The sequence below is a fragment of the Topomyia yanbarensis genome, chromosome 2 (genome assembly GCF_030247195.1).
Source record: "Topomyia yanbarensis strain Yona2022 chromosome 2, ASM3024719v1, whole genome shotgun sequence".
Taxonomy (NCBI): domain Eukaryota; kingdom Metazoa; phylum Arthropoda; class Insecta; order Diptera; family Culicidae; genus Topomyia; species Topomyia yanbarensis.
The window spans coordinates 300,524,181-300,537,941 of NC_080671.1; the positions used below are offsets into that span (position 1 = coordinate 300,524,181).

The 13,761-nt window shown below is 39.7% G+C and overlaps 1 protein-coding gene across 6 annotated transcripts in view; it reads left to right on the forward strand.

The window, feature by feature from the left end:
* Positions 1-13,761, forward strand: part of LOC131683361 (cytospin-A-like) — a 258,651-nt gene that overhangs the window by 86,217 nt on the left and 158,673 nt on the right. The gene's annotated exons all lie outside the window — the stretch shown is intronic.

Here is a 13,761-nt window from a genome sequence, read left to right on the forward strand (position 1 = left end):
CCAACAACAACGCTATATTCGAGCAGTGTGAACAGTGGTTTGTATCGGTGATTCGCGCTTTAGTCATCAACTCACCATGTCAGATGAAGATAGTGCTCCCAAACGGCTTCGTGGAAACTCAGTTTCAAAGTCTAGTCGTACCCCTACTAACGACATGAGTAACACCGAACTCGCTAACCTCATGAGATCTCAGTTCTCCACCTATCAGCGAAGCTCTAAACAAGACATCGAAAACTTGGGTAACGCTCTCACTACCCAAATGGAGAAGCTGAGAGATGATATAACTCGTGATTTCGACAAGTTACGAGAGGAAAATAACACAACATTCAAAGAACTCACCGCATCGATTGAGAAAAACAAAACGGATTGCACGATCGCTATGGACCGTCTCACGCGAACGAATGATCTCATCGTCACAGGAATTCCATTTGTGCATGGAGCGAATCTGTCCGATTACTTCCGCACTTGGTGCATTTCACTAGGGTATAGTGAAAACAATTTTCCTCTCGTCGATATACGACGGCTAGTTAAAGGAGATCCAGTTGCTGGTAAAGTGTATGCTCTGCTAATACAATTCGCGATCACAGTCCAGAGAAACGATTTCTATGCTCGTTACCGTTGTCATCGGAATACGGATTGAATCGTCTAACTCAACAAATTTAACCCTATCCTGATTTTGTTTTTCTTTTTCCTTTCACACCCGTCCCGTGCAATCCTATGATTCCTTCCTGAAAGTCTGTTCGAGTGGTTGCTGCTATTGCTAGCTGCTGTTGCCGTTGCTGTTGCTGTTGCTGTTATTTGTTATTGGATTGAGGCCGGCTGATGAATACTCTTTTGGTGCTGATCACGAGTGCGCTACCGACACCGGTGACTATACACATGTGTTAAATTAAAAATGCGGAACAGTTTGCGTCGCCTATTTGAAATTTGAAGAATGATTGTTTTGAATTTGTTTATTTTAAATGTTTTAGATAATAAGAATGTGCTCAATTTACTTTTTCTCTTAATGGTTGCTTTTGTTAACTCCTTTAATGGCTGACAATGCCTTAGGGCATACCTCTACGAGCTGGTCTTTACCTGCTACTGTTATGCGTTCTGCCTTGCTACCTGATAAGTTGTCAGTATGTTGTATGAATAGCCAAAGTATTTGCGCCCGTAAGCTCTGCAAACTAGATGAATTACGCCATATTATTGAGTTATCAAAGGTGGATGTAGCTTGTATTAATGAAACGTGGTTGAACGACAAAACGAACGATAATGTTATTGCGGTTGAAAGGTACAACATCGTGCGGCATGATAGAAAGGGTAGATTGGGAGGAGGATTATTGATTTACTTAAAAAATAACTTAAAATATAATGTAATCGACAAGTCCACTGGTACAGTTGGTTCTGCTTACACCGAGTTCATTGCGATAGAAATAATTATTAATGAAAACAAAATTCTACTGGTTACATTTTACAATCCACCGGATGCGGATTGCTGCGATGTATTAGATGACATACTATCAAGTCATGGGATGAATTACAAATACATTTACCTTCTTGGGGATTTCAACACAAATCTGATGGATCTTACAGGTAATAAAACAACAAGGTTGACAAATCTACTGTCCATGTATTCTATGTCAAGTCTTGGAAATGAACCTACACATTTCCACAGAAACGGTTCATCCCAGCTTGATTTGATTATCTCCAATGATGTTTCCAAAACATTACTCTTCAACCAGGTAGAAGCTCCAGTTTTATCAAATCACGATCTCATATTTGCCTCGCTCGATTTTGATATAAACCTTACTCCTAGCATAGTACAATATCGCGATTATGCGTCCATCGATATTCCGGGACTGACGAGTGCTTTTTATTCTGTCGATTGGACCAATTTTTATAGAGAAAGTGACTCAGATGACCTGTTGAATTTTTTCAATTCCGTGATGAAAAAAATTCATGACGACTACGTGCCCATTCGTACTTTTTACCCTACTCCAAAGAAAAATCCGTGGTTCACAGAATCCATTCGCAGAGTAATGATCGATCGTGATATTGCATACAAAAAATGGAAAACGACTAATGATTTGAATGATCATAATGTGTACAAACGTCTACGTAACCTTGTTAACAAGCATGTACGTAGAGCTAAAGAATCGTACTTTGAAAATCATTTCGCCACTATTACATCGACTAGCGAGATGTGGAAAAAACTTAAAAATATTGGGGTTGGGCAGAAAAATTCCAAAACGTTACATAACTTTCCAGTAGAAGATATTAACCATTCATTCGCCAATAATTTTTCTAATTGTGATAACAGTATCGATTCTCCCAATGTAGATCCTCCACAGAATCCGTTCTACTTTGGCAATATAAGTGAACTGGATGTCGTCTCGGCCATGTTCCATGTACATTCCAATGCTGTTGGACTTGACGAATTACCAATAAATTTTTTGAAAGCCGTTGCTCCATTGATTGTTAAACCAATTTCACACCTTTTTAACGTTATGGTATACACCAGTAAATTTCCATCAGCTTGGAAACAATCTAAGATAATTCCCATAGAAAAGAAGAAAAACCTTAACAGCATTGAAAACCTTCGACCTATTAGCATTCTATGTTCTTTGTCGAAAGTTTTCGAAAGAATTCTGAAGGCACAAATTTGTAACCATGTTCAACTCAATAAATTCTTAACTCCATTTCAATCAGGTTACCGCCCCAAACACAGTACGAAAACTGCAATGCTTAAAATTCTCGACGACATAGGCATCGTTATCGATAACGGCCGACCAGTAGTTTTAATACTTTTAGATTATTCCAAAGCATTCGATACAATATCTCATAGAATAATGTGCTCCAAACTTCTCACGCATTTCAGTTTTTCCGTTCATGCAACAAACTTCATCGAATCCTATTTGAGCGGACGAATACAAACAGTTTTTTCCAATGGATCATTTTCAACTTTCCTTCCCATAAAATCCGGGGTCCCTCAAGGATCCATACTAGGCCCCATACTATTTTCACTCTATATTAATGATCTCCCCAACATAGTCAAGCACTGTCGTATTCACCTGTTTGCCGATGATGTCCAACTATATTTCGACTGTGCTGACCATTCTGCTGGTGAAGTTTCAAATTTGATTAATAGTGATCTCAGCAGAATTTCGCAATGGTCATCAAGAAATAAGTTGGCCATAAATGTTAATAAAACTTATGCACTGTTTATTAACACCCACCATAACCGAGAATACCAACAACCTACGTTGATACTCAACAACATCCCTGTTGTATTCGTTGATAATGCTGTCAGCTTGGGTATTACAATCCAGTCCAATTTAGATTGGGACAAGCACATATTGGGACAGTGTGGAAAAATTTATGCCTGTCTCCGAACAATACGTACCACTACCTCATTTCTTAATTTAAGCATGAAGATTAAATTGTTTAAAAGCTTGATTCTACCCCATTTCATATCCTGCGACTTTCTGTTAACAGAAGCTTCTGCGCATTCCCTATCGAGACTGCGAGTTGCCTTAAACGCTTGCGTGCGATTTGTCTTCAACCTCAACAGATATTCCCGCGTCTCCCACTTACATCGTCAGTTGATCGGTTGTCCGTTTGATAAGTTCGCAGAAACGAGATGCTGTCAGTTTATTTTTAAGCTTACGACCGTAAAAGAACCGGGTTATCTCATCGACAAAATACAGCCTCTCAGAAGCTCGAGAACCAGAAAATTCACGATTCCCCGTCATCGTACTTCTAAATATGGAAGCTCCTTTTTTGTTAGAGGTGTGTCATACTGGAATCATTTGCCAAATTATATTGCTTTTGAACAATCTGCAGCTACCTTTAAGAGAAAATGTATTGAGCACTATAATTCAATTTAATTTAATTTAATTTAATTAATTAGCTATATTCCAAATCTGATATTTTAAAAAACTTGACTTTTGATTGTATTCTTAATTTTTTGTTGCGCACGTTCTACAGACAAGCATACACATTGTAACATTTAGAAAGACATTTGTCTTAAGTTGCATAATATTGATAAATAAATAATAATAATAATAATAATAATAATAATAATAATGAATTTTCACTTCATCGCGATTCTGGCTTTCCTCGGGGTTCCATTGCTCCAGTATACTTTGCGCTTTATCGTTCGATTTGTAGTATTCCTTCAGCATATCACGTCGAGTCTCAAGGGTCATTCGATCATCTTGAAAAGTTGTTATTGTCTTGATGATATTAGTTATTCTGGATACGGCATGATTCCTCTGCACGGTAATACTATCGTATTCCGATTGCATAACGTAGATCATCGGACTTAAAGGTTCAGACGGTTCTTCGATGATACCTTCGAGTTCGTTTTCGCCATCCGCCATTTCTGCAACTAAGGCCGAGCCCGAATCCGGTTCGAAGAACCAGTGAAAATGTTTCTTTTGGTTAACCACCTCAGTTCTAGTAACGACTGTTGCTCGGTTGACGTCTGAAAGCCGAGAGAAAGAATATCCAGTTCTCTAAACTAGAGAAGCTCGCAGTAGAAAAAACTTCAAGAAAGGCCTACTAGATTAGCTATAATGTATTTCATCGGTTTTTATGCTGTAGTATAATAGGGTGTCCAACTAAAGAGAAACAATACTTCACACAACGTTTTGGCAATAATGATTTTATGCATGGCTAAATATTTTTAAAGCTAAATCCAGTAAGGCGAAAGGTGCTTTTTTCGATTTCGAGGGTAAATAAAACAATGTACACACCTAGAAAATCGGCAGTTAAGCTTTTATTTGAAGAGTATGAATACTGCAGATTATTTAAAAATTAATAACACAAATAATAAATGCAATCTATTGACGTCATTTAGGTACGACAATGAAGGGGTAGTAAATGATGTGAAAAATCATGAAACCATGGAAGGGAATGTTGAAAAGACATGTTTTTTCAGCGGCTGCGCCTGGTTTTGTACTTGCAAATTACTTCTTCGGTGTCCTCGTCGTCGCCAGAGTGTGCAATTGAAGTTGTGCATTCCGGCTAACGCGGTTGCTTAGCTGTGCGACAAGCACGTTTGGGCTTCGGGGCATTTTTTTGGATTCCTGTTCCTTCTTTCATTGACCACTTTCTATTCACACGAGCACGTAATGCACGTAATCGAATACTGGCGCCTTCTTGTACAGATGCAATTACGGTTCTCTACAGATCACATTGTACATTGATTCTTGGGGTTTTGTCATTCGTCGTGCTACTGCGCAACAGCTACGCGAACGGCCTGAATTTTGTTACACTTCGAGTGTCGGATCGAACCAACTGCATTTGTGTTGATGTCATGTTGTATTTACTATTAAATCGCAGCGAAAGGAAAAGAGATAAGGATAAAGCATCATAAAGCAAATTGTAGAGCATGTTAAGGAGCATCAAATGAATAATCGCAATGATACATTTTGTTCCTTAACATTTGGGAAAACTACGAAATACCGTGAAAAGAACTAACTTCGCACTGCTTTACTTGTAGACAGTTGTATAATGCTCCAAAAAAAAGATATTAGCAGAGCCGTAGCAATCCTGTTTTACGTGAGGGGGCGCATTTTTTTTACTAAAATCTACCTCTATTTAACTTTTATGTTGCAATGACATACATTTAGCAAGGGACCATTCGAGCAAGACAAGAAGTACTTTCTTTAATATTAAGAGCCATAGTAGTTAAGGAAAAGCGAAACGGTCTTGACTCCTGCGGTAGAAGACAAAGGGTTAAGTCTTTAGGAAATTCTGATCTTGCTCATTTTACCCTATTCCACGCTTTTCTAAACATTATTCCTTCACCGTCTCGCTCGTTACAGCAAAAAAAAAATTGATTCATTCTTAGTCGTTAATAAAAAGGAACAGAAAGAGAATCATTGCAAGAAGATACACCCCTTGATCAGCAGCTACTACGCGATTTGGTCTTCAATATCGACGAAGCGGTTGCGCAGTATCGCGGCATGGACACAATGTCGCACTCCAGGATCCCGAAGATGCAGTATTCCTTTAAGTTTAGTTCAGATCATGAATACTAACCTTCTTCCGATGTACTTGGAATTTGTGCAGAGCCTGGAAGATCTGCAGCCAATAGTATTCTGTGCTGCAGTGGTGTCCGGAAGAAGGATACCGACTTACACGTAGAGGCGACCCGCTTCAATATCATCGGAATCTCGAACACACGTGCCGCTATTGAAAGGCTATTGACGTACAGAGGCGACAAAAGATCGGCGAAATTATGTCGTCATGTGGCTGCGATCATTACACTTACTGAGCTTCGCGTGTGGAGAGCTCACCAGCTGACGGGAAAACTCGACACACTAGAACAGCAATAAAGTGTCATCAAAATGGCCGATACACTTCTTTGACCAAATCAGCCATGAGAAGTTTGGCTTTTGGGCCACTATTTGGGAGACTCCCGTTCAACATCGCGAAGGGCAACCGCGGCTAAGGTGACCGTTGTACATCCCACGATGGCTGCACTTTCAACAGGGCGTTACACACTAAATTCGGTTCGGCAATTTCCCATCAGCCTTATAGCTAATAAATTTAGAAACTGATATCTCACTAAATTAAGATTTGTTTGCTGATTTTCAGTGAAATATTTTTCGAGTCTCGGCTATGAAACGTCACTTTTACTGAGATCTCAGCAAAAAAATTGTTACTGAGATCTCAGTTGTTGAGATTTCGTCAAAAGTTGCGAAAAAATCTGAGATTCGGCAGAAAAAAATTAAGTGTGTACGCGAACCATGCTTATTACCGGATTCAATCACCCGTGGTACTATAATTCATCTCCCCAAGGACAGCAACATGTCCAACCCATCAAAGTACAGACCAAGTCCGCATTAAATCATGAGCACCTTCATCACCACATACGTATGGGCCCACTGTAAGCAGAATAGCATCCTAACAGAGGAGCAGAAGGGATACAAGAAAAACACACATGACTTCAAAGATCAAGCCATCATCGATGCAATCATAGTTGAATAAGTAGTGTGTAACCAACGGAACCTTAGTATGGCCTAAATCGAATACAAGAAAGTATACGACTCCATACCGCACTCGTTCCTCATCAAGGTATTGGAGATATATAAAGTTAAACCTGTAACCGTGAGGTTCCTGCGGCAAGCGATGGAGAGGAAGACGACGACTCTGCAGTTCAGAAGTGGGAAAGACGTGTTGCAGTCTAGAACGTTCAGTAAGAAACTCAATCGAATCGGGCATGGCTATCGGATAAGGTATAAAAAAACTCGCCGGAAGAGATTACCCATCCCTTCTACATGGACGATTTTAAGATCTATGATGACTCGACGAATCGACTGGGTGTAGTCATCAAACTAGTCGAAAGGATTAGTGACGACATCAGCATGACGTTTGGTCTAGATAAATTTCGATCTGATTAGATACTACCATGGCGATTAGTCGACACTGGAGGCTGCAAGATCGACGAAGGCGTGATGATTCGGGACATAGTTCTTTTCTGAACGCGGGAAATAAGGTCAGAGCAATTAACGCGTTTGCTGTCCCCGCGTTGACCTACAGCTTCGGCATCATAAAATGAGGCCGGACTGACCTGGAATATCTTGAGAGAAAATTGAGGGAGGCGTTTAACAAGAGGGAATGCATCATCCGAGACTCACATTGCCAAGGGATAGTCGACATTCAGGCACTATGCGTAGCGCACGTGCTACGATGGCGAGAATACTTTGTGGAAAGTGCAAACCGACATGGACTATATCAAGTAGTTTGTGCTGCCGACCGCAACTACAGCGCACTTCACCTAGCGTAAGCGAACCACAACCTTAACTGCAATCTGCAGACTGCAGAGTGGAAGCAGAAAGCTAGAGTGACAAGAAAAAAATAACCCCCTTCGGGCTACCCCTGAGCCGATTCCTAGTCCCGCTGGGAGTGTCTGCTCCACGTTTGAGCCAAATTGGATAAATTTACATGGAGGAAGCCCACTAACTGCTGTTTTCACTGTAGGAGTCAGTTTACCACTGAAAATTATAATAAGAAAGATAATTTTATTGTCTACTTTGTCGAAGATTGCAAATCAATTTAACTTATTAGGAGAAGTTATTAAATTTTTAATGAAGTTATGTCTGAGTTAGTTTTGCATGAGACCTATTAGCACATGGTATCAGTAGTCGATTTCGACGAACTTTTTATTGCGTACTGGTTGGGTTTAGCTAAATAGTATATTTGAAAGAATTTGGGAACATACTATGCCTCATCTTTTAACTAGCAATTTTTAGTTCTACATTTCACCACCTAGAGACACCAACGCTAACTACTTAGCGGAAAGAGATAGAAATTAGGTGTCTTCTTGAAAGTTGTAGAACAAATCTTTTCCAGTAATTCTTGTTTACATGTCCATATTATATCTCTTTTCTATAAAAATTTAGTGTTGGAGCCCTCTATGTGGTGAAATATGCAACTGAAATTTTGTGGTCAAAAGATGACTCATATCATGTACTAAAATAGTTCCAAACATACTGTTTATCTGGTTATTTGTTGTACCGTCACCAACAGACCCCTTGGCCCCAATGGTGGTTACTTAAACTAATTACATTTCAGAATACACATTATTTTAGTTTTTATCGAATTCCTTGTCAGGTTGAAGTCAAAAGCCATCGCCACACTGTTAAACACACGCTGTAGTCCGGTAACAGCGCTCTGGCGCCCATAGTTGGTTCTCCTGAACGGGACACGCAGAAGAGAGTTATTGCGGAGAGCTCGAACGCGAGCTTGGAGATCGAGGCGTCCGAGGATTGTAGGGCAATCCACCCTGGCAGACAGTAAGTCCGCGATGAACAGGGCTCTAGAGCAGTCCCTCCGGATGCTTAGAGTATCGAGCTGCATTAAGTGACAACGATTTTCGTAGCTCGGCAGCTGAAATCTGTTTTGCCAAGGAAGATGTCGGAGTGCAAAGCGTGTGAACCGTCGTTGGACGGCCTCGATTCTGTCGACGTCGTTCTGGTAGTAAGGGTTCCAAACAGCAGAACAATATTCCAGTGTTGAGCGAACCAGCGCGCAATAAAGAGATTTTAAACAGTATAAGTCCTTAAAATTTTTCGCTATTCGGAAGATGAACCCAAGCTGTCTTGATGCCTTATCCACAATGGATGATGTATGTGGTTTGAACGTTAGTGCCGAATCCATGATGACTCCAAGATCCTTGACGTTAGAGTATCTTGGAATACTCGAGTCGAAGAGATGGTAGTTAAACTGATTCGGATGGCGTTTCCGCGTGAACGTAACGATTGAGCATTTACTCGGGTTTAAAACCATTCTATTTAGATCACACTACATACTAAAGCTCTCCAATTCACTCTGAAGAAATTCGGCATCGGTTTTATCCCGTATTTGTCGAAACATTTTCATGTCGTCGGCAAAAGAAAGGCGGGGTCCTTGTAATTTGATGTTGACGTCATTAAAGTAGAGGAAGGATATCACTGGACCGAGATGGCTTCCTTGTGGGATGCCGGATGTAGCGAAGAATGGTGTAGATAGACAGTCCTTAATGCTGATTTGGAATCGTCTTCCATCGAGGTAGGAACGAAACAAGCGCAGTACTTGTCCATGAATACCGAGTTTGCCTAGCTTCGCTATTACGATGCCATGATTGATTTTGTCGAAGGCCGCAGATAAATCCATGTAAATAGCATCGGTTTGCAATCCGTCAGCGAATCCATCGAGTACATATGTTGTGAACGAGAGCAGGTTGGTCGTTGTCGATCGTTTAGGCATAAAACCGTGTTGGTCGTCTGCAATGTACCAGCTCGAATAGTTTTGATACTGCACTTAAACACGAGATTCCGTGATAATTGTCAATGTTAGATTTGTTTCCTTTTTTGTGAATTGGAAATATTCCGCTTTCCAGCAGGAAGGGAGTGTTCCAGTAGTGAGTGATAGCACCAAGACTCACCGAAGTGGTTCAAGAAGCCCGCTGATGCACTTTTTGACAAAAATCGAGAGAACGCCATCTGGGCTCGGGAAACTACATGCTTTCAGCTTGCAATTTGCTGCAAGAACAGTGTACACACGGTGTACGTACACAGTGTTTAAACCTAAGTTTGCACATCGTTCGCTTGGGTTCGGTGTTCGAGACGAACATGTACACAAAGGCAAAGTAAGTTTGCGGTTGAACGCTTGCACCAAATTTTGTACACAGGTGCAAACTTATCGATGTTCATGGGAAGACTACTATGAGGTATTACGATTGTACCGGTTTATATGAGAAATTCCTATGAGACCGCAAAAACCAACTTGTAACTCCGGAACCAAAAGTCAGAACTGAAAGAAATTCAATAGCAGTCAATGGGAGTATTAAAGGGCGAACACGAAGTTATTGCGACACCGAAAATGTCATGCCAATTTTCTTATAATGTTTAAAATCAAACCAAAATTTTTGGGTAGTTTTATACATATATTTACTTCAAAAATCAAAAGAAAAGAATCGATGGAGCCTTGAGTGTAAAATTTGAACGCATTTTTGCTTGATGCCCTCCATCAAAGTCTTTACAGTGTCATCCGGTACCAGATTCTTAGTTTTTTTTTTCATTTTCTTAACATTTCCTTCTCGTCTTCGACTGTCTTCTTGCTCTTCCGAAGTTCCCGCTTCATCATTGCCCGGTACTGCTCCACCGGGCGCAGCTCCGGACAGTTTGGCGGATTCATGTCCTTTGGAACAAAATGGACAGAATTGGCCTCATACCACTCCAGGACACTTTTAGAATAGTGGCATGATGCCAAATCTGGCCAAAATAGCGGAGCTTCGTCGTGCTGCTGCAAGAACTGCAAAAGACGCTTCTCGAGGCACTCAGATTTGTATATCTTGCCATTTACTTTGTCTTTGTCACGAAAGGCTCACTCCTCAGTCCGCAAGAGCAGATGGCCTGCCAAATGAGATATTTGGAGGCAAACTTCGACATTTTCTTCTTCTTAAATTTGTCGTCCACATAGAACTTGCTCTCGCCGGTGAAAAACTTCAACCCCGGAATTTGCTTAAAATTGGCTTTTATATACGTTTCGTCGTCCATTACGCAGCAGCCATATTTTGTCAGCATCTTCTCGTAGAGCTTCCGTGCCCGAGTTTTAGCCGTCGATTGTTGCCGCTGATCGCGGTTTGCGAAGTTTTGTACCTTGATGTATGTAGTCCAGCTCTCTTCTTTGCATTCTGGACGTAGCTTTGCGACATGCCGATCTTTTTAGCCAAATCACGGCTTGAGACGTTGGATTTGCTTTAATCATCCGCTTCACCTTTCCCTCCGTCTTTTTGTTCACCGGTCCGGTTTTCTTCCAGCTCCTTTGCCGTGGTCCAATGTCAACCGCTCCTGGAACCGCTTCAACACTCTGGAGACGGTTGAATGGTGAATGTTCAACAGTTTTTCCAACTGCCGGTGCGACAGGTCAGGAAATTCCAGGTGTTTGGAAAGAATTTGTTCTCGACTCGCGTTGGTTCACCTCCATTTTCGTTGAATCGAAAAACACGACTTCGAGTTTGACAGCATGTAAACAATACACATCAATGAGAAAGTGTGCAAAATGTGGTTGATTTTTACCCAATGGTAAAAAAGTTATGCCCTGTTGAATGTGTCGCAATAATTTCGTGTTTGCCCTTTATATCTTTCATTTGAAATCAAGTTTGTAAACATCGGTTAAGGGTTCACTGGAATATAGGGGTTATATTAGATCGGGAACTTGGCGAGTTCCCTGGGGGCATCATGATCCGTCATAGGTGACCAATGTGGTCAAAACTACTTCAATTGGTTATTAGTGATCTCGTCCCGCAAATCCAAGTAATGTTGAACGTATTTGAATATGTATTATTGGCGATTTGCGGCAAAACCAAAATTAGTCATGCGACACCTATGATTCAGCTCATGAACTGGTAAAGTGATACAGTTTGCTTTTTTTCACCCGCAAGTGAGTCGTAGCTTACAACAAAAACTTCATTTTCTTCTCCGAAAAAGCTTACCACTGCCAAAATATGAATGAAACGAGTAAGAAATTTAGTTTTATTTGCAATTATTCTAAAATTACAGCCATTTGCAACTATTTGGCTCATACATTTCTTCGAAATGTATTCGGGGTATTATTGTGGTTATCAAAAATCGTTCCATAAATAAAGTTCCAACTTGAAACCGAGACCCAATCAGTACCAATGTCAAACTCCTTCATATTTTGGACTACGTAGGAGATTCAGTGAAGACTATCAGAGAGAAGGATCGGCTGTGTATGATACAAAGCTGACACTTTCCTATTAGCCAGATATATTCTTTCCTCGCGTGATCCGGAGAGTTGCATGAATTTACACTATCTCATGAAGGTTTAGCTTAACTTAGGAGGAACTGGAAATGATGTTGCGGCGGCTACGATGCTCAACAAATTACATTTTGGAACAGCACACATATAGCTCTGCGAATAATATTAGAAACCACTATGTTTTACAACCTTTCCGCAAGATGTTTACTCATCATCTTATAAAATGATGGTTTTCCATCATTTTCATAAACAATTATCAACAAATTGATCTGTGATTTGGTGATTAAAAGTTATTTTTTTACCAATGTTTACAGAAAATATATGCACTATGACAGAACCGAATCAAATCAGCAACACTTTGCTTCCAGCGCTATCTGTGAGCGGTTTCAACGTAGAATCGCCAATATCATTTGAACATCATAGGGTTACCAGTTTATATGAGAATTTGCTGTGTGATCACTCTCTTCAACCCGTAACTCCAGAACCGGAAGTCCGATCAACTAAAAATACAAAAGCGTCTTATGGGAGCGTTATACCGTTCATTTGAAACTGAGTTTGTGCAAATCGGTTCAGCCATCTCTGAGAAAATTGAGTGACATTTCTTAACACACATACATACACACATATGTACATACACACAGACATTTTGCGATCTCGCCGAACTTAATCGAAAGGGCCTACCGGGCCTCGGTTGGAAAATCGATTTTTGGAGCGATTGCATAACTTTTCTTTATATGAGAAAGGCAAAAAGGAGTCTGTAAACTTTTTTAACTGGTAAATTTGTTTTATTTCAATGGTTTATCAATGTACAGAGAGTTTCATCCATTTTAACTCGTTGAAGTATTGAATATAAAAATATTGCGAATTCAAGCTTCAAATAATTTGAAATAATTGCCAAATTTGTTTTTAAAATAAACAAACTTTTGAAAATCAGTTTGGCACATCCGACGCTAAAGAAAAATAAAAATTCCCTTGGAATTTATTATTCTTGCTAAAAATTAAGATTAATTCTTTGTATGAAAAATACACACTTACAAAAAAAATTAAAATACAAAATTACGAAGCATCGTAATCGTAAGAATAAGATAAAGTAAAATTTAAGTTTTTTTGTAATTTTTGTGCCAAAAATCAAACTCTTGAAAATCAATTTGGCACATCCGACTCTAAAGAAAAATAAAAATTCGCTTGAAATATATTATTCTTGTTAAAAACCAAGGTTAATTCGTTGTATAATTATTATACACTTCACGAAGCTTCGTAAGAATAAGGTAAAGTAAAATTTAAGTTTTTTTTTTTGTAGTTTTGTACCAAAAAATCAAACAAGTAAAATTTAAGTTTTTTTTGTAGTTTTTGTACCAAAAATCGAACTCTTGAAAATCAATTTGGCACATCCGACTCTAAAGATAAATAAAAATTCGCCTGGAATTTATTATTCTTGCTTAAAACTAAGATACACACTTTACGAAACGATGGAAAAATTGCCAGATATTGCCGCTGACC